This window comes from Rhinolophus ferrumequinum, chromosome 7, assembly GCF_004115265.2.
Source record: "Rhinolophus ferrumequinum isolate MPI-CBG mRhiFer1 chromosome 7, mRhiFer1_v1.p, whole genome shotgun sequence".
In the NCBI taxonomy this organism is placed as follows: Eukaryota; Metazoa; Chordata; class Mammalia; order Chiroptera; family Rhinolophidae; genus Rhinolophus; species Rhinolophus ferrumequinum.
This window is the reverse complement of record NC_046290.1, coordinates 33,852,778-33,874,486: the sequence shown is the minus strand read 5'-3', so window position 1 is coordinate 33,874,486 and position 21,709 is coordinate 33,852,778. Positions and strand designations below refer to the sequence as shown.

At 41.0% G+C, this 21,709-nt stretch overlaps 1 long non-coding RNA gene across 1 annotated transcript; it reads left to right on the top strand.

Annotated features, from left to right (window-relative positions):
• Positions 1-244: 244 nt before the first annotated feature.
• On the top strand, positions 245-5,265 carry LOC117024993 (uncharacterized). Its single transcript, XR_004423540.1, has 3 exons — positions 245-549; positions 3,927-3,984; positions 4,441-5,265. It is a non-coding gene; the product is annotated as an uncharacterized LOC117024993 (long non-coding RNA).
• The last annotated feature ends 16,444 nt before the right edge of the window (positions 5,266-21,709 follow it).

Here is a 21,709-nt window from a genome sequence, read left to right as displayed (position 1 = left end):
TAAGTTATGTATTTAGCTTTTCTATTTTTCAAATTCCAAACAGATTCCACATTTAGAACAAAATAATATAAACATAAAATTGAAAAAACATGTTACCATTGAAAGGATCTAATTTTGTGTCATGAACTGTTCTAGTCAATGCTCATGGGATGCCTTGTGACTGTTCTGACCTGGTCACAAATAATTTCAGTTTAAGATACAGGCATGTGCTGCCTTCTGAGAGATTTTTAGAAATGTAGTGAAGGATATGGGACCAAGATGCATAGCTCCAGAGGCCTGTTCACTTTCCCAATTTTTACCAAGATGACCAGAAGCCTTGAAAGGAAAGCAGAGTTGTACCCGTGAACTGAGTTTTACTCCAAAGCTCTCTACTTCCCATTTCCAGGGAGGCCCTGTTCCAAGTTCTGTGTCAGGGGTGTAGACGAATACTCATGTGCAATCTGAACATGCTGGCTTTCTTGGCTCTTGGGTCCCCGAATCTGATGCTCTGCAAAGGACTGGAAGTGCCACCACCTTGGCAGTGCCCCTGAGCTCAGTCTGGTGAGTAAGGTGAGTAAGCGGAGGGTGTAATGATTGCAGCAATGTCACTGGGTTTGTCCCCTAACCCAGCATGCTTTGTATCTTTAGGACTGAACGGAAAATGACAATTAGATGTTTTGCTACATTGCAACAGTAACTGAACAGAGATTGAGTTAAATGAAGCCAGCATGCCCATGTGGAGGGGTGTAATAGGGAGGCTGATTGGGGGAGGCTCCATCTGGATAAGAGATCCTCAGGATGGTCAGCTGCCAACAAACCTTGCTAGCCTTCACCAGATTTGGGATCTTTTTTTGTTGATTGTTGACTGATGGTAAGCAGGAAGCTCCCCATGTACCCCAGGAGCAGGGGAGGGGGCAAACCCACGGGGAAGAGGAGAGCCCAGGAGGAAGCCAGATGAGACATCTGTCTTCATTCACTCCCAGTGAACCCGTCCTGGTCACGTTCTTTAAATCCCCCTTTCAGCACTGTGCTGCTCTGGAATCTCTAACTTCAGGGTGCAACAGCAATCCCAGCTAAATTCCTAACACACTCCTTCCATTCCTAGACAACGACTCTGAACTGGTCCCTACATCCCACTTCCACTGTCTTCCGCTTCTGATCTTTCCCACACAGTGGAACCAGATTAGTCTTCCCAAATATAACTTGGCACGGAACTTCACTCAGGGTTTGTTGACGTTCCTCCTGACACAGAGAGGATATAGACGAGAACTGAGATGGACTTTAGGCCATGGAATTCAAAGATCCACTGCTATCTGGCTGAAAAGGCCACTCTAATCCCATCTTCCTCTTTAAACGACCCTCTGCTTCCTTGGAGCTAGAGGTCAGCTTTTTTGATAGGTCTTTACCCCTTCTGTCCTTTTCTAACTCCAATGCTTCCCCAGCATCCTTTTCGAGTCCCACCTCCTCCATTAAGCCCCTCGGAAGGGGCTTTTCCTGGGGCACCCCAGCCCCAGCTTCAGACCACTTAGGACAGTCACTGCTCACTTTTGAACAAAGTTTCCTCCAAAGCAAAGGCCCAAAGTCCTAAGCTATCTCCTACTGTACATTGAAAATTGGTTTTTGAATTTCTCCAAAAAACATCACGCTTCTACCCTGGCTGAATGCCTCTGCTTGTGAGTTCCTTGTACTCAGAGAGTGTGCCTCGTTCTTCTCAAACGCTGTCTTAGATTGGCATTTAGGAGGTGCTCAATCAGTGTTTTTGGAAAAAATGAAAAAAGTGACCATTTTTTTCTCTTTCAGCACTTGTAATTTATAGACAAATCTATACTGGCAAAGAGCCTTGGAGATAATACATAAATTGGCTGGAAATCTTAGCACACTTAAAAAAAATCTATTCCCAGTCTTTAAGCCCAATTATAAGGTGTGTGTTTTACCTACCTATCGAATGAATAAAATAATTAAGGGCTAGAATTCCTTGGCTCTTAGGAGCTTTAAAACCATGAATGTGAATTTTAAACTGTAAAAGTACATGTTTCTTCGAAAATAAGACCTAGCCGGACAATTAGCTCTAATGCATCTTTTGGAGCAAAAATTAATATAAGACCCGGTCTTATATTATAGTAAATAATATAAGTAATAATATATTATATTATATCAATATATATTATATAATATAGTAATAATATATTATATTAAATAACGTAAGACCGGGTCTTATAGTAAAATAAGACTGGGTCTTATATTAATTTTTGCTCCAAAAGACGCATTAGGGCTGATTGTCTGGCTAGGTCTTATTTTCAGGGAAACACGGTAAGCTCCTAACAAAAAAAGAGAGTAAGAGAGTGTGTAGTCTCACTGAAAAGCCAAATAGCCCATCTCTTTCTTAATTCATGAATTCCAGATTTTTCTTAAGTACCATTAAAACAAACCTTTCGAGACCTGCTTAATATGGCAATTCTTCAAAAGCATATATAGAATACAGATCTATAGTCAAGCTTAACAAGGGCAAATGACAGAGGCTAATATTTGTTAACGCTGCACTTTGCAGAGCTGTTCTGTAAGTGTCTTTTATTTTATTTTATTGATCAGTTTTATAATTCCCCATCAGACAAATGCGTGCCATGAAACTGTGTGTAGGTGTGTGCGTGCGTGCGTGTGTGTGTGTGTGTGTGTTCCAGCCAGCATGACCTGAGCCAGACTATATGAACTCATTAAATGATTAAATGAGTCTTCACGTGTTGGAATACATTACTGACAGGAGACTTTTGGGTCCATGTGACAAATGCAAAACATACCCTGTTCCTAAGCAAAATATATTTCTTTTGTTTGACTCCTATATTTAAAAATTACTGTTTGGGTTTTTGTATTTTGGTTTTTTTCTTAAGTTCCTTGAAAAGGAGGACAATTCTCTTTGCAATATTCCTCCAGCCAGCCCACACCCTCTCCAGGACCTTGCCACGCAAGTCCTGTTGGGAACATACGAAGATTTTTCCCCATCTTTGATTAATGACCGTCCTTCTAGTCACTAAGTGCTGTTGATTTTACTCCTAAAAGTCTCACAGTGTACTTTCCTCTTCATTCCTACTTTCCAGACCATTATATCATTGGGTGGTTTCAAGAAGCTCGAACTGTTCTAGTTTCTCCTGATCTCTCTAACTGTAAGCCACTTACCAGATAGATTTAAGTGAACCAGTGACTGACAAATGAATGGACAAAGGAGGGAATAAGTGAAACTTGTACTTATTAAAGTAAATAACTACATTGGCTCCTGATTCTGTATTCACTTTCTTTCCTATTTAACTAAAAAAATTAATATAATTATTGGCTAAAATACCATCCCTGGCACTGTTAGGGGGTGCAGAAAACATATATGACATGGTTTTTTATATTAGGGCATTTTCAGTCTAATTGGAGAAGAAAGATGAACAAACTTTGAATAATTAGCAAATAATTAACAGCTTAAATGATATGGTTAGTGAAATAGAACAGCAGATGAGTATGGATATAAGTATGAAGAAACAAAAGACATGGTAGGGTATTTTGAAAGGATCACGTAGCTACCTTATGTTAATCATTCTTCCCACAGCACGTGGCTTTGCACAGAGTAGGTATCTTAATAAAGAAGAGTGTTTGGTAGCAAGAGATAGAAACCCCTCAAGCTCAGAAGTGAATAGAAATTTATTCAAAGCATCCAGGGACGTCTTGTAGGAGGACCAGAGCAGTAAATAAAGCAGGCCTTATCAGACAACGGGAAAGCACCTGAAACCAAGTCACCTATTCTCTTAGTTACCATCTCTCCCCTGAGGCAGTGGAGCATCTCACCGCTGCTATACATCTGATTCATACTGGGCTCCCCAGAGATCAGGTCCAAAATGGTACCCCACAACAGCAACTTCGGTTCCTTGGTCTACATGGCATTAAGCTAATTATGGCTTCTTCTTTCCAAGTACACAGCTGGAAAACTGGATGGGCTCAGCAAGGGCTGACCGTCTGCTGCATTTGAAGGTAGGGCCCTGGGGCCTCTGCTGTGGGGTCTGGGGGACAGCAAGGAAATGTTTGGCATCTCCAGCACAGAAGCCAGTGAACAAATACTCAGATCTTATCTCCCATCTCTGGTTATACAAAGGGAGAATGCCTTTGTTTAAAGAAAGGCTAAATTGTCCTTTCTTCTCTGTGTAACTCCCCTGGCATTTGGGACATAGAGATGTTTGTGATGTATCACATTGCAATTGACATGTTTGTTTCAACAGTAATTAAGTCATCAGACTTGATTAATGGGCTTAGGTTAAAGACGTGCAATCATGGAGCTCATCTGACATCCAGAAACAGCCCATTGATTTGCCCAGACTCTCCTACAGTGAGGAGCTGTAATTACAGCTAGCCTGGGAGCAAATGGCGTTTTTGTGTAATAATGAGCAAACTAACTTGCATATCCGTGGCATTCCTCTTGCTTTGTGTCAGGCTTGGATCCAACCTAGTTTGCTTCACACCGCAGGCTCCAGCAATTCTTAGGAGTTCCAACAACTACATGTGGTATTGTAGCCACTTCCTTGGTTCCTGAACACACAACCCAGAACTGAATGGAAGGAAACAACGTCTGTGACTCCTCTGCTCTTACTCCGGGCCTCCCAGAGCTGCAGCCACCCTCTCTCCATTTTCCACATGCCTGCAGGAAGGCCAAGCGCTCAGCTCTTACTGGATCCCACTCCATCCCTACATCTGCTTTCATCTATTGCATCCCTTCTCCTTGTTTCAGCTTGGTGTAACTGAAAAAACAACAGAGACTTAAATCCTAATCCTAACTAGCTAACTGACTGTGAGCAAGTTGTTTAATATTTCTGGGCTCCAATTTTTGCCTCAACGAAAACGTTAGTCCTACCTGATACACTACAACAGTCTCTCACCTGCTTGCCATGTCTAGTGGTTCTCTCAGCTCCAGTCCTGCCACCACGCTAATCATCCTAAAACTGTGGTTTTGCATAATCTCCCTGATGCTCCAGCTTCTGTGATATGTCTCATTTCTAAAGAAATTTGGTCTCAACTCCTTAGCCTGGCATCCTCAATGCGATCATTTCCCAGCTGTACCTCCCATTATCTCCTGCTGCTTCTTTTTATTCATGGTTTCCAAGCTATGGTATGTGTACCTCTGAGGGCATAGGAAGTTCGTCAGGGGCTACTTAAAGCCCCAGGATGCCTCTTGCCAGAGCATCAATTTTATCATTTGGAGGAGAAAGGGTGTTTTCAAAACTTTGTTCTTGATGACCATTTAAATATTTTTTAATAAATTACTACAAACATCAGTACGTCATGAAATAGAATACTACGTGTATGTGTGTGTGTATGTGTTTCAGATAAAATATGAGGGCGTTTCTTGCTGATGGGAGGCCATGTTCCACGTCACTGCACCTCTATGAATAGGGGTTCTTGGGTATAAAAGTTGAGAAGCACACACTTATCACTTAGAAATGCATTCAGTTGTATGGCGATTAACAGAGGTAAGCAGCAAGAAGTGAGGAGTTAGGCAGTTAACAGCCACTGATTCAGGGGCCCAACCACACTGAAGCCAACGACTATGTGATACCGTCAGCCCTTCCTTCATACTTGTCCACAGATCATTCGTGACCTTGCCTTCCTGCTGTCACAAAATGGCTGCTGTGGCTCCAGGCATCAAGTCGTGTTCAAGGCAGTTAAAAGACAGAACAAGAGAGTAAAGCAAAAGTCCGCTACAAGCCCCTAGGAGACCTCTACTTAATTCTCATTGGCCAGAACAGTTACATGGTTACCTCTAGACGAAAAGGAGGCTTTACAGAGTAAATCTACCACCTAGGGCAGAGCAGGCTGCCACCCCTCCAATCCTCCTCCCCGCCAAAGTTAGTGTTCTGTCAACAAAGAGGAAAGAGGACTAGATCTCAGGGAGGCACTTAGTGACTGAAAAGTACTCTTCCAGCCAGCCAGCTTGGTTTCCTGGTTGATCCTAGAGCCGGACACATAATAGAGACCCACCAAACAACCCACTATCATCCGTGAGTGGCAGAAATGACAAGTGTGCAGCACACAGAATCTCCCCTTTCTCAAACACACAGTCTCACATGAAGGGACCACCAGCTGGGACCCTGCACGATCCTGAGCCAAAGAGAAGCCCTGTGCGTCTAGACACAGAGCTTGGCCTCTAAAGCGGCAAAAAGGACTCTCCATCCAGACAGCAGACACATTTTCATTCATCCCCAGAGAAATGGGGAAGTCTCTATGAGGGCATTTCTCAAGGACACCATCTCCCAAATATTCAGAGAATGTAAAGATTTCAACCTAATCCAATCAGTTCGTCCTCAACGAGCACCTACTCATGCAGCAGTTTTTATGGGATTTCTGTATTGAAATGAGAACTAAGGACTCAGAGCAGTTTTTGCTGTGCTCCAAACAGCTGTCCAGACCATTGTGTTCGAGGAGCTAAAAAAATTCTTTGAAAATAGCAAAAGCACTCTGAGCATCTTAGAATTAAAACAGACTTTATTTTTTTCTATAGGCACTTTCTGAGAAGACTCCTGGTTTGTAGAAGAAAAGAAATGATGAGCTGGAAAGGCCTGCAGCCTCATAACTGAGAGCTAACCACGTCGCCTGTTGTTCTGACTTGGCACCATGAGAGACAGGGAGGGGTGCACGGCTCCTTTCCAGGTCGCCCCATGCCCGCCCTTCTGTGCAGAGGAAGTCACAAATGGGGCCAAGAAATAAACAGAGAATTGAACTTGGGAAGGAAAGCACAGGAGTCTTCATCCAACCCAGAAGTCATAAAGGAACAGCAGAAACGATCTGTAATGCCTGGGGTATGTTTCCGTAGTTGTCGGCCAGGATTTCATTTCTGAATCATTTTTTAACACTTGGCAAAGAGGATTAGGTGTTTAAAACTCCTTTCGTGGCTAAGGACCTGGAAGCATCTGTAAACAACAATGGATTTTAACCTTTTAATACTATAGTCACTTTCACTTTAAAATATTTGATGTTTTACAGGAATTCTCTGTTAGGTTGAAATTTTTGCCTATTCCTCAAGTCACCTAAGCAAGCAGGTTTCAGGAAGTGACGGGACTTTCTCTAAATCCTTACTAGCCTAGATATTTGGACTCCTTTAATGCGATGCTTACAGGTGATCAGACTTTGCGTTTTCTGATACTGTCTTGTTCGTGGTGACATGTTAATAGGTGCTTGCTGAATGCTAACTCTGTGCTCACTGTGCGAGGCCCTGTGGAGGAAACAAAGAAGTCCATGAGCGAGATCGTGAGTCATCTGCTTAGTGGCATAGAATATAATCTCATGCTAATTATTGGGCTACACTTCTTAGACCTATTTAAACTGATTAAATAAATGTCAATAAACATTTGATGGTTACTATGCAGCTGAAATGATAATGGAGATCTAATCGATATAGGTAATTGTGTTTGTCTCCTAGGACTGCTGTAATAAAGTGTTTGTCACAAACTTTGGTGGTTTAAAACAACAGACATTTATGCTCTTACAGCTATAGAGGCCAGAAGTTCAAAATCAAGGTGTCAGCAGGGTGATGTTCTCTCCGAAGGCTCTAGGGGGAGGACTCTTCCTTGGCTCTTCCCAGCTTCTGGTGATTGCTGGCTCATGGGTACATCACCCCAGTTTTTCCTTCCACCATCACATGGCATTCTCCCTGAATGTCTATGTACCTGCGCCCAAATTTCTCTCTTCTTATAAACATACCAGTCATTAGGTTAGGGCCCAACCTAATCCAGTATGGAATAGAAGACCTCATAGTCACTTGATTACATCTACAAAGACTCTATTTTCAAATAAGGTCACATTCATAGGTACTGAGGGTTAGGACTAGAACACACCTTTTTGAGGGATGCAATTCAAATCAGTACATTGCCCATGTTTTTAAATATCAGTTGTCAGAAAAGTAAAAATACTAAGTTGTCAGACCGTTAAAACACAGCAGCAAGTTCTTCAGCACCCCTCCCACAAAGAGTGGGGTCCTTGTCTCCTCCACTTGAATTATGTGGGCTTGTGACTGTGTTGACCAACACAGCATGGCAGAAGCAATGTTATATGACTCCCAAGGCTAGATCACAAAAGGCCATGCAGTGTCTCCCTTGTTCACTCTAAGAGCCTTGAGCATTGTATAAGGAGTTACCCTGAGGCCACCATGTTGTGCTGAAGCCCACTTCACATAGAAAAGCCATGTGCAGGTACTCCAGTCAATAATCCCAACTGAGCTTAGAATTCCAATGAAGCCAACCCAGGTGCTACCTCTGTGAGTGAAGAAAGAAGCCTCTAGATGGTTCCATACATTCCAGTCATTCCCAGCCATTTGAGTTTTCCCAGCTGCCATCCCTGCAAGCCATCCCTGCTCTCTGCTGTCCAAACTCCTCACCCAGAGAATTCATGAGCTGTAATAAAATGGTTGCTATCTCATACTGCTAAGTTTTAGGTCAGCTTTGAATAGTGAAGTCACATTTTTTAAAAAGCATGAATACATGTGCATGCCCAGGAAAAGCCTAGAAGGTTTGAGCCCAAACTGTTAACAGAAATTATTTGGGGTGGGAGGGGGTGTTACTGTTTTCTTTTACACCTTTCTGTATTTTCTGAATTCTTTACAATGAGTTTCTATTACTTAAATAATCAGAAAGAAGAAGAAGAAGAAGAAGGCGGAGAAGGAGAAGGAGAAGGGGAAGGAGAAGAAGAAGGAGAAGAAGAAGAAGGAGAAGAAGAAGAAAACAATTCTCATATAGAGAAAAGGTACCACTGAAATATGGTGGCTGTGTTTCCAGCCACAAGTAAGGAAGAATTCCTGATGACGGTTGAGGCTTCTCTGTCTTGTAAACATAATCAACACACAAATCATTTTGCAACCAAAGCTCATGTCAGCTAAGTCCCCAGGACTCACAGGGATAAGTCTAGGCTCCTCAGAGTTGGTACATATGGAAATAGCAGTGACTGAAAAGGAGATTCAGGCATTTTCTCAGGCACTGTCCTCACTCACATGGCCGGGCCCAGAGCTCAGACAACCACTCCCTCCTTTGGGAATAGGGAAAGGCAGTAATTGTGCAGCGGCTCGGAAACAGGAGAAGGTGGAAAGGACAATGAGAGACGTGGGCGTGTCCGCTGAGGGCCCAGACGATGGAGGCCGGGAGCTATGGTTTCCTTCCCCTGGCTATCATCTCCTGGCTTGGCAGAGGGTGCCCACACACACCACGGAGCTGGGCCTGTGTACTGCTGATGTTATTTCCACCACTGCTAGCAAAGTTTCTGACATAAAGTGTGTCACTGGAGCACATCCTTTTGCTTCAGAGCCAGCGTATTCAAAGGTTAACAACACATCCTGCCAAGAGCACAGACACAAATCTTGGTATGACAAAGGAGGTCTTGGTCCTCTTGAATGGTCACACTTTAGAAAACCAGGGAAAGCAGGGAGAAGCAAAAGGCCACAACTGAAAAGAGCAATCCTTGTGACTTTCACAAAAAATAACGTGTTAGAATGGAGCCAAGTGTGAGTTAAGTATTATATGCATGGTTTCTAAGGAAACTTTAAAAGCAAATAGTGCATTAGGGAGGAAAGCACTCATTACAGAGAGGTTCCCAAACCCTGGGACCAACACTCCCTCCAGCAGCAGCTTCCCATTTCCACAGACACTCTACACCAAGATCTCAGGCACAATCGGCATGCAGCAACCTCCATTGAGGTGGACGGGATCCCAAGAGACCGGGCAAAAGGTGGGTGCCAAGTTACTCTGAGCTCTGCTAGGGCAACATGAGATACTTTCTGAGTATCCCCTAGGGTGCCGTCACTCTATCTACAGCCAATCACCACTTTTGCTAAACTTGTTGCTTTGCACCCATTTGCCCATCAGCAGATACTCTGGTGGTTTAGAGTTAACAAGTGACTCTGGTTTCTGTAAGGAAAGCAAGGCAAATCTCAGCTCCTTCATTCTGTTTCTCCCATCACATTACCCCAGAGTTTTTGTAAGGACAAAATGAAACATCTTCAGTCCCCAGGCAAGGCAATGTGAGGCTGGGGGAGGCCCCAAACCTTCCTGCTTTAAACGTTGTATGATACTCTCTGCCTGCTTTGGGGCCTCCTCTGATTGGCCTTCACTGTGTATCCAGCTCTGATATGATCCCTCACACTCTGCCCCTCACCAACTTTTCCGGGGCCAGAAAAATCTCAGTCTAACTCATTTCCCTGTAACCTTTGTCCTCACACACAATTCCTGAGCACCACAGCACACTATTCACACACACACACACACACAAAAAAAAAAAATAAAAAAATAAAAAAAAAATCCATGCCTCTGCTTACAGGCCAAGGGACCAAGTCACCTTTGTTCTCCAGCCACCAAAATTTGACTATAACAGCACAAGTTTGACAAATCCAGAGAAAGTGTATGGGGTAGAGCAGAGTGAATTGTCAAGTCCTAGAGGACAATTAGAGAAGCAAAATTTGGCCAGCTCCATGCAAGTCCTGACAGGAAAGATGAAACTTAGCCAAAGAACTTCAATGGTTCCTGGCCCGAAGGCCCAGTAGCAAAATCTTTCCTGAAGTGGAGACAAGGAGAAGCTAATAGACTCAGAATATTTCTAGTCCTATTGGCAATACTAACTGTGGTGGAGATGGCTAGCTGTCCACCAACACAGTTTCTTCCCTTCCTCTACAGTAATGAATCCCCCTGGGGGACTTGAAATAACACCTCTGTTTCCAGGCCTCCCTGCAGCTAGGTATGGCCATGTGCCTAGGTCCTCAATGGAAAATGAGAGGAAGTATCTCATTTCCAGCCTAAGCTTCAAAACACTGCACACATATTCCTCCACAATTTCCCCTTCCAATAGACCTGGGACCCAACTTCAACTTCCAAGTGTGGACAATAACCCATAACAGAGGTGGAAGAAGTCTTGGATTCCTGAGTGACCACCTGGAACAGAGAAACCTACCCTGGACTACCACATGAAGGAGGAATATATGTCCATATTCTTTGTGTCACTGTATTTTGAGAGTTCTTTGTTAGGATGAAAAACCAAACTTTTGGAATAAAGCCCCCAATGTTTACTGCATCCAGTCTGCTGCATCCACTTTGTCCATACCAGCCAAAGCAAAAGCAGAAACAATCAATATGACCTGTACCAGCTGCTTTAGGCTCATCATCTCATTTACTCCACACAGAATCTTAGGAGATAATTTTAGTATCCTACCTCTACTGGTGAGAAAATGGAGACTCAGAGAAGTTCAACGACGTGTCCAGTCTACACCACAGTGACTGACAGAGTCGGGGTTTGAACTCAGGCAGTATATTGGATTCTTAAAGTCTGTGCTCTTACCTTCTACTTTTTGAAGATTTGCATCCTGAAAGAGAATTTGAGAATGGAACAGCCCATTCCAGCCCATATGATTGTTATTTCTTATTGTTCTGATTGAATCCATTGGACCCCTTTGAGTCTGGTTAATAAGGTTGTGTCTGGGTTTCCAGGGGCTCACCAAAACCAGGGTTCTGACTCATAAAGCTAGAGGTCAAGTCATGGATACAGTAAATTCACCTGGGTGAGGAGGGACACATGGTGAAAGACAGTCTGCCAGGCTTTTCCAGGGCAACATGTATGCTTTGTATCTCTGGGTATGGCTGAAAAAGGATCAGTGTTGGTTTTTTTTGTTTTCTGTTTTCCTAAAATGAGAAATGTTCATTGCTTAATTTTTATAATAAAAGTATGGCTCATTTGATGAGCACAATTTGAAACAGAACTGAATTGCATAAAGATAAAAGTAGAAATCCACCCTTTATCTTACTCCACCCCCAACTTTCCCACTCCACTGCTGACAAGCTCATGTCTACTGTTATCAGTTTGGCATATGACCTTCCAGCCCTCTTATAAACAGATGTACAAAGTGTTACATACACAGCATGACATAATTTTCAAGAAGTAGGTTACAGAATGATATCATACACATATTTGTTAATAAACATGAAAATAGCTACTCTGCCTTTCTTTTTAAAAACTATTTTCTAGTATTCCAATCTTTGTACCATCATTTTACTCATTAAATACTTTGAAATGAGAAACAATGTTAAAATAAACATTACTTATAAACATCTTTGTTCCAGCAATTCCATTTTTGGCAAGTTAATCCATAGAAATACAGAAGCAAATTTGTAAGTGGGTATGGAAATTTAAATGTGTATTGATATTTAGAATTTGTCCCCCTAAAATATGCTATCAATTTATATAACCATGAACAATGTATGACTTTGTTTATCTCTTCACATCATCACCAGCATGGTTACTGACAATCTTTTTTAATATTGACAAATCTGACAGGTTAAAAATTTATTATTTTAGTAGATATTTCTTTAATCTTCACTGAAAATGAGCATTTTTAAATCATATTTACTCATCTTTTGTATTTCTTCTTCTGTAGAGCTGTCATATATTTCTTTGCCCAATTTTCTTTTTGAGTTATTTGTCCTTTCTTTTTCTTCTTTCTTTTTTTTTTTTTTTTAAGATTTTATTGGGGAAGAGGAACAGGACTTTATTGGGGAACAGTGTGTATTTCCAGAACTTTTCTCCAGTCAAGTTTTTGTTCTTTCAATCTTAGTTGTGGAGGGTGCAGCTCAGCTCCAGGTCCAGTTGCCGTTGCTAGTTGCAAGGGGTGCAGCCCACCATCCCTTGCAGGAGTCGAACTAGCAACCTTGTGGTTAAGGGGACTCGCTCCAACTAACTGAGCCATCTGAGAGATCAGCGGCAGCTCAGCTCAAGGTGCTGTGTTCAATTTTAGTTGCAGGGGGCGGAGCCCACCATCCCTTGCCGGACTCGAGGAGTTGAACAGGCAACCTTGTGGTTTAGAGCCCACTGGCCCAAGTGAGAATCTAACTGGCAGCCTTCGGAGTTAGGAACATGGAGCTCCAACCACCTGAGTCAGCGGGCTGGCCCTGTCATTTTCTTATTAAAGTGTAGAAATCATTTATAGATTTAAAAAATGGTTATTTTTAATAATATTTTGCAAAACTTTTTTCCAAGTGTGTCATATGTTTATGAAGTTTTTTATAGTGCTGTTGCCATACATAAAATTTTAATTTTTAGAAATTCAAGGGTTTCAAACTTTTCCTTTGTGAATTCTTTTATCATTTTGTGCTTAGAAAGGACTTTATTTCTTTTCCTAAGGTTATAAAAATGTTTCAGCAAAATTTCCTCTTAAATGTTTACAGTTTTATGTTTTTCAAATAAAGATGATCCATAAAGATTTATAATTTTATTGTAATAATTATAATTTTCAAACAGGAAGCAAATTGGTCCCAATTTATTAATAGATAATTATCTTTTCTGCAAAGATCTGAGGGCCTTCTTTTGCATCTACTCTGTTCCCATATAAATTAAAATCCATTTCTAGATTTCATAATCTGTTCCATGATATGCCTCAGTATCATACTATTTTAATTATTGTAACTTTATAATATGGCTTAACATTTGGAAGACAAAAATGAAATTTCTTTTGTACTCTTCTTCTCTACAATAGCACACTTAAATTACTAGATAAAGGTTAGCATCATTTTAATAATTCCCTTCAAAAATTTACTGGACTTTATTAAATGTAGAGATAAAGGGAAAGTTGTATCACTTCTAATAGTCTACTTTAAAAAAAATCATCTCTCATTTACTCACCCTCTTTAATATTCTCATAAAATTTCACAGTTTATTTTATATGTTAAATGTTTATTCCTATTGTTAATTTTTTGCTACTATTTTAAATAATACATTTTTTTCTCTATGTTTTATAACTGATTATTATTTGAATATAAGAAAGCTGGGTTGAATTTCTTTGATAATAGATTTTTTTTTTTCCCCATCACAACCATTATCTTCCAGAACACATTTGGGAAATGCTATAGCATTTCAGAAAGTGATTATTAGATGTGGTGACAGTATAATTCTTCATGAAAGTATGAATTCATAATAGGGAAATCTGCTTTAGTTTGCATTTTGATATATTATACTCTAAGTTTCTCTCAGCTAGAAACAGCTACTCTTTTCTTCTTATAGAACATGATGTAAACACAACATTAAGATTTAGTGATGGAGTTACATATGTCTCTTCTGAGATTGAACTTGTTTCAATATGTCTTTGCACATTGAAACATTGCATCTTCACATTGAAAAGTAGAATCCTAATGCACTCAGGCTTTGAAGTAAAAGATGAGAAGGTCTCTATGTGGTCCATCATTTACTAAAATAAAATAAACTGTAATTCATTGTGGCTATTTTAGAACATACAGAACTTCCGGATCAGAAATAGTATATTTATTTACCCACACCTATTCTATTTCAAAAACCAATGAGATCAGAAGAATGTACATAGCATACTACCATTTGTGGAAAAAGAGGGACACATCCATATGTGTGCTCATATATTTACAGAATATCTCTGCAATGATATATGAAAAACATCATGGTCGCCTCTGGGAAGACTGGAGGATACAGGTGAGCAGGAGACTTACTTTCCAGTGTGTACTCTTTTACACTCTTTGAATTTTCTATCACATCTAGGTATTGTACTTATTAATAAGCTTCTATGTCAGAAAGATATTGGGAAACAGTAGTATTCCATACTAGCAATGGTGTGGTGAGAATGAGATGGGAATTTTTTAAATTTGCAAATTGAGTATAAATTGGTACAATTATAATTGACATGTCAGAAGACTTTAAAATTTCCTTTATCGGCATCTCTGATTCTTTCTGCAGGATATACTTTTAGAAGCAGAGTTACTGTGTGTGGTAAGCAGAATAATGGTTCCCCAAATGGTCCTCCACGTCCTAATCCCTAGGACCTGTGAATATGTTATGTTACACAGCAGGAGGCAGTCAGGTTGCTCATGGAACTGAGATTGGTAATCAGATGATTTTGAGACGGAGAGATTATCCTGGATTATCTGGATAGACCCAATGTAATCACTAGGGTCCTTATAAATGAAAGAAATGACAGAAGTCAGAGTAATGTAGCGACAGCAGGAGTCAACCAGCCATTATTGACTTAGAAGATGGAAGGAGCCATGAGCCAAGGAATGTAGGCAGCCTCAGAAACATGGAAAAATCAAGGAAATAGATCTTCCCCTAGAGCCTCCAGAATGAATGCAGGCACGCCAACACTTTCATTTTAGGCCAGTGAGACTCATTTTGGCTTCCAAAACTGCAAGATAATAAGTTTGTATTGTTTTAAGCCTCCAAGTCTATAGTCATTTGTTACAGCAGCAAAGAAAACTAATATACTTTGTCAAAGAAGTATTCATTTATAAGAGTAAAAACCTGGAAAGAATCTAAATATCCTATAATAAAGGAATAGAAAACAAATGATGCGACATTTTTAGGAAGGAATATTATACAAGTAAATACTTGATTTTAAAATGTATTAAATGGTTACGAGATAATATTAAGTTGAAAATAAAGCAGTTTATAAACCTGTATCTGATTCTAATTATAAAAATGATATACTCACATAATATGAATGCCATATCTAGTAAGGTCCAGCTGCAGAGAAGAGAAATTTCTCAAGCTATTTCAAACAGAAAGGGGGCTATAAATAATTAGATCCATACAAATCATGGGGAAAACTGTAGGAGTGGGCTCTCAAAGGGTCTCTTGAGAGGTCGAACCAGCTTCCCAGGGTTATAGCTACTTCAATCTGGATCACAGAGGGGCTTGTCAGGTGGAGTCCAAGGTCACACATACAAAAGGCCGTGGAGAAGATATGGACCTTTTCTTACAGTTCCCTTTCTCATCACCACCACGTTCTACTCATATAATACAAAGAATATTTCAATCTAACATCACATTTTTCCGCCTCCATAGTTATAATATTTTTAGAAGACAAACCTGAAACAAACACCAAAGACTCTAGGCTTGTTAAAAACACAGGCTCTGGAGTTAGACGACCTGGATTTAAATCCAGCTCCTTCCTTCTGTTACCTCACTCTTGGTGCCTGAGGACCTTTGTCAGTAAAAGCAGTAATATTAGTTAGTGCCTACCCCACAGGGCTCTCTGAGGATCGAATCGTGGCGACCAAGCACTTAGCAGGGAGTTCTGTAAAATGAAACCACTCAATAAATGGTAGCGATTGTTCTTTCCTGTACTTATCAGGTATTACTTATCATGTATTACTTTTATCATCAGAAAAACAAAAACCTCATTTTAGAAAAATCCAAGCTGGATGTTAATTTTCCCAAAATAATCATGGTCTGATGAAAAAAATATAAATTTTAAAAGTTGTTGCCTTGCATCAGTTCTGTTGTATATCTGCTTCCTGTTGATAAGGGGAATAATAAAGACACACAGCTCTATTCAAAAGTTGAGAGTCAAAAGACCCTGAGTATTTTCATTCTCAAGGCCATTAATTTTATACAACAACGTCACCCTCCATCTATTGCATAAAAAGCACCCTATTTCAGCATTTGACAATGAATGAATAGATTTTGGGAGACAAAAGGGGAGCAGAGGCAGCTCCAGATTCTTGTGCCAAAATGAGAATATGAGTCTAATGCTTTTTGTCATTGCCCCGTGCTGCATACGACATCTTCAAAGAACCACATGGGGTGATTTAGTTGATAACAACAGCCGCCTTAAAATTAATTTAAAAACCTCCAAGCTAGTATGAGTCAGGTTTTACTCCTTCCAAATCTTCAGCAAGTTTGTGGGTTAGAAATACATTCACTAGAACATAGATAGGAGGTAAATCATGACTCTTAATTCATTTCAGCAGGGTATGCTTTGTAGCTTGTTCCTTTTGTATATCAAATAACTTCATGGTCCCAGAGCATCCAAGTACGTGAACTTTAAGGGTCCTAAGTATAAAGCCCAATAGGAAGTGATTTTACTTTTATTCCCAAATTCCATTACACAAAACCAAAGGAAGTAAGGCTATCAATTTAGTCAGCATTAGAGATAAGGACCAAGCAGGAAATGACTTTATGTGATATGGGTAGGGCATGTCCTTTGTCCTTTACAGATTTTTCCCAGCCCTCTCTGAATGAAAGAATGGTGTGGGCGGGGGCAAATTTAATTATGTTACCCCAATATGGGTTGTACTCCTCTGTGGGACCATGATGTAGACATTACTCTAATATTGAAAAAAAAAGAGAGAAGAGGGAGGAAGGACAGGAGGGAGGGAGGGAAAGAAGAAAGGAGGGAGGGAGGAAGTCAAAATCTTATTTAGTAGGATAAACCTTAGCTGGAAAAGCCAGTGAATGTTACTAGGAATTTATATTCTAGTTAAGTAATTATGTCCTTGTGTCATTTTTAATATAGGCACTTCTATTAGGTGGGTGCAAAAGTAATTGCAGTTTTTGCAATTATTTTTAACCTTTTAAACCGAAATTACTTTTGCACCAACCTAATACTTTAGAGAACATTTGAGGTGGTGCTCACAGTATAAATCACTTTCATTTTGCTCATGCACCTTTCATGATCAGGCATGAGGACACAGGAAAATGATAAATTGGGCGCAAATTCCAGTTTGTGTGACTCTTGGCAAGTTACTTAGTCTTTCACCTGCAAAATAGGTCATTGCGACCTACCACATAGGGTTGTTGCAAGGATTCAACAGTATGATGAGGAAGTGCCCAGCGTAGCTGGACTCAGCAAATGTTCGCAGGAACTTTCTTCATGACTGCTTAGGAGACAACCAATTTTTCTTTTTTCAGACTTTTTTTTTTTAATTTTGTAAAATATACATAAAATTTACCAACTCATTCATTTTTAAGTGTAGTATTAAGTATATTCCCCTTATTGTGCAAAGATCTCCAGAACTGTTTTCATCTTTCAAAACTGAAACGCTATACCCATTAAGTAATTCCCATTTTCCCCTTTCCCCGGCCCCTGGCAAGCACCATTCTACTTTCTGTCTCTATGAATTTGACTATTCTAAATACCTCATATAAGTGAAATTTGTCATGCTGTGACTAGTTTACTTCAGATAATCAATTTTTTAGATTTCTTTTTGAGACTTGTCAAATATTTACACCCAGACAAAAGTTTTGGCAGCGACATGTTATACTGCTAATACTGCATGATTATCCAACTATTTAGGTAAAAACATGAAGTTTTCCAAAATAATAGGTGATTGATTATAATGAGTTAGATCATGTCAGTTGCAATAGATGGATATTATACAAGTAGTCAATTCTCCAATCACTTGCCATGTATTGGCACTTGAGTCTTATCCCACTTACTGCTTTGTAAATTCTTAGAGGTCAGGTAGTGCCTGGCATGGATTAAGAGTATATAATAAACAGTAACAAACTAATTAATAAATTAATAAATCAATGAATTCAGATCCTATTTTAGGAATTGCTAGCAAGAAAATGTTCATCATAGGGTATTTCCCATTAAAATATTCAGGACTGGTCAGGATAAAGGAAATAGGCACGCACATGCAGTGCTGATGGGACTCGAAACCTTCAAGAGGGCAATTAAATTTTTTTGTGCATTCTCCCCCCATCCCCACCAACCCTGCAAATTCATTTCTAGTTAATTTATACCACCGAGATAATCATACAAATGTTCAAAGATACCTGACTATGGTAAACTGATTAACAGTCTCCCAAAGATGTCTACATCCTAATCCCCAAAAGATGAGAACCTGTGAATATGTCATATTCATGGCAGGGGGGTAATAAAGTTGCAGAGAGAATTGCGGTTTCTGATCAGCGAACCTTAATAGAAGATGCTCCTGGATTACACCAGGTAGATCCAATGTAATCCCAAGGGTTGCTTAAATGAGGATGAGGAAGGCAGAAGGGTCAGTGTAGGAGTGATTCAGTGTTGGTGTGAGAAACCAACATTGGCTGGCTGTGAAGATGGAAGGGAGCCAGGAGCCAAGGAATGCTGCAGCCTTTAGAAGATGGGAAAGCAAGAAAACGGATTCTCCTCTAAGTCTCCAGAGAAGAATGCAGCCCTGCCAACACCATGATGAAAACTATTTTGGATTTCTAACTTCTGGAACTGGGAGGTAATAAATCTGTATTGTTTTAAGCCACGTTTGTGACAATTTGTTACAGAAACAATAGGAAACTAATTCAATGACTAAAGATACTCACTGCAGCATAATTTGTGACCAAAAAAAAAAATTGTAAGCAACCTAAACATGCATCAATAAAAGCCTAATAAAATATTGTGTCATTACCCTGGGTGTTGACGATTTTAGGGTTTCACCAGAGAACTGCTAGAGGTCATCTCTCTTTCTGCTTTTGGCAAGGGCTTACCAATCAGTTTAAAATAGGAGAGAGGGAAAATACAGCAAAGAAAGTCCAGTTAATAAACTATCCTGCTTGCAAATGCACAGAAAATATAACACAACACTGAGACTGGAGGACTTTTAAGTCACCCAGTCTGATTTCATTCTTACAATAAACCTATAAAAATGCCAAGCACTATGCTAAACACTGGAAAAGACGCTGACTAGAGAAGGAGGAGGGGAAGCAGGCAAGAGAATTTTACCAAGTGCAAGAAGTGCCGAGGCAGGGGAGAGCATGGGCAGCTCAGGAGCATAGGGACATCTAACCACACCAGGGTGGGAGAGCAGGACAGGGCAGCTGCCAGGAGGAGGAAGTGCCTGAACCCAGTCCCAAAGGAGGAGTGGGATTCAACCAGACAAAGAAGACGTGGAAGGCTGTGCCGGGGGAGGAAACAGCATACACAACGTTAGTTGGCATGATGTCCAATATGGGTGTGTGGGTGGGGTGGCATATGAGAAGACACTACCCAAGGACTTTCACATAATTAGCCTTTTCACGTTCTCCGAACCTCAGTTTCCCCACCTTTATAATAGAATCATAAAACCTTCCTTGCAGGAGAGGATTAAGAGATCCGTTCAGAGTCTCGGGGCCAGGATAGGAAGACTCATCTCCTGGGGTCCCTGCCCTGTACTCCTCCCCCAGGCCATGGCTGCTCCCAGAGAAGCCCCTCGGCCGCAGGCAGGCTGGTGCCACTTCTGGTTCTTCAAAGCCCCAATGCACTAAAGCATGAAAAATATTTTGTGGTATATTTTATGTATATTTAACAGATCATTGCTTTCAACACATACAAAATACAATGAAATAAAATTGTGCTGTTCAACATGATTACAGACTAAAACGATACTAATTCATAGTTCATTACAGGCCATGTGTTCTGATAACGGAACAGAGATTCAATTTACATAATGAACGTTTTCTTCTTTCAATCCCTTCACTGATTCTGACTCTCTATTAGACCTCATTCAGAGGGGACCTTTGAGAGCCTTCGTGAATGAGAAGCCTGGATGGCCTGCCAGTACTAGGCCCTGTTTATACTGACTTGAAGAAAGAAAGCAAACTTGTGCTTCAGAATCATCTGGGGATTTTTTCAAACATACTGAGGCCTGGGCTTCACTTTCTAGATTCTGATTCAATTGGTCTAGAGCAGGGTCCAGGCATCGTCATATTTATTAAAAGTTTCCCCAGGTGATGCCAATGAAAAGCCAGGGTGGAAAAATACCTGAAAGCAGGAGAGACGGAGAAAGAAATCCTTTCAAGTTTTATCAACTCATTTACAGATATTTGTGAAAAGACAAGCAATGGTGAAAAGAAAAGAAAAGAAGGGATCAAATGGGAGAAAAAGGAAGGTTTAAGAAGAAGGCGGCCCTCGGATAGACAATGGTAGAGCAGAGGCACCTGGCCAGCAGGCTGAGGACAGAGTACAAGGGAGGTTCGACCATGAAGAGCAGCGGATCAAATGTTTGCACATCAGGGAGCGGGAAGGAGTCCAAAGGAATTGTGAGCAGTCCGTTCAAGTTTGCCAATTCAGTTTGCCAATACCACGTGGCAGCAATCCAACCGGCAGTTATGAGGTTCCCAGGGTGGATGGAGAGGCAACTGCTGATCCTCAACCCCTATGCTGGAAATATCAGCGCTGGTCAGAAGTAGCCACTACAGGGACCAGGCAGATATAACCGCACTGAGAGAGAGACAAGATTCTCAGGCCATAACCAGGATGGCCAATCTATTTCTGAAATATGGATGTGTGCAACCAGAACCTTGGAAGTCAATTTTGTGTGTCTACCCTCTAGCCAGGCTATTATACCTGGAGACAATGATGAGGTGGCCCCTCGCGTTCTCTGAGAGCTGAGTTACAAAATACATAATAGATCAGAAGAGTCACACTAAGAATGAATGGCCCTTGAAGCAAAGCAAAACTATAAAGTAAGAAGTTATCAATCCAAAGGGTTGGTCATCAGCTGTGGAGGACATAGAAAACGCAGGAAGGCACTATTCCTGTGCTTGCTAGCTCCATACTGGGCACAGGGTGCCCTGGGCAAGGGACTCGCCTCCACTGTCCTCAGCCCCTACTGCCTCCATCTTTGTGTGGCCCCCATTGTGTCTGGATTATCACAGAGCCTCCTAACTCATCTCCCTGCTTCTGCCTTTTCTGTCCCTATACAGCAGCCTAAGTGATCCTGTCACCACATGAGGCAGATCATGCTCTTTTCTGTTCAAACCCCACAGAGACTCCCCGTGTCACTCAGAGTAAAAGCCAAAGTCCTCACAACAACCTACATACGACCTTCTATGACCTGGATCCCCCATCTCCAGGCTTTATCTCCTCTTCTCAGCTCTGCACCTCCACTACCCTGACCCCCGACCCCCACTCCCATCCTACACTCCCTCCCTGCTGAGCTTCAAACATGCCAGGTGGGGTCCTGCCTCAGGGCCTTTGCAC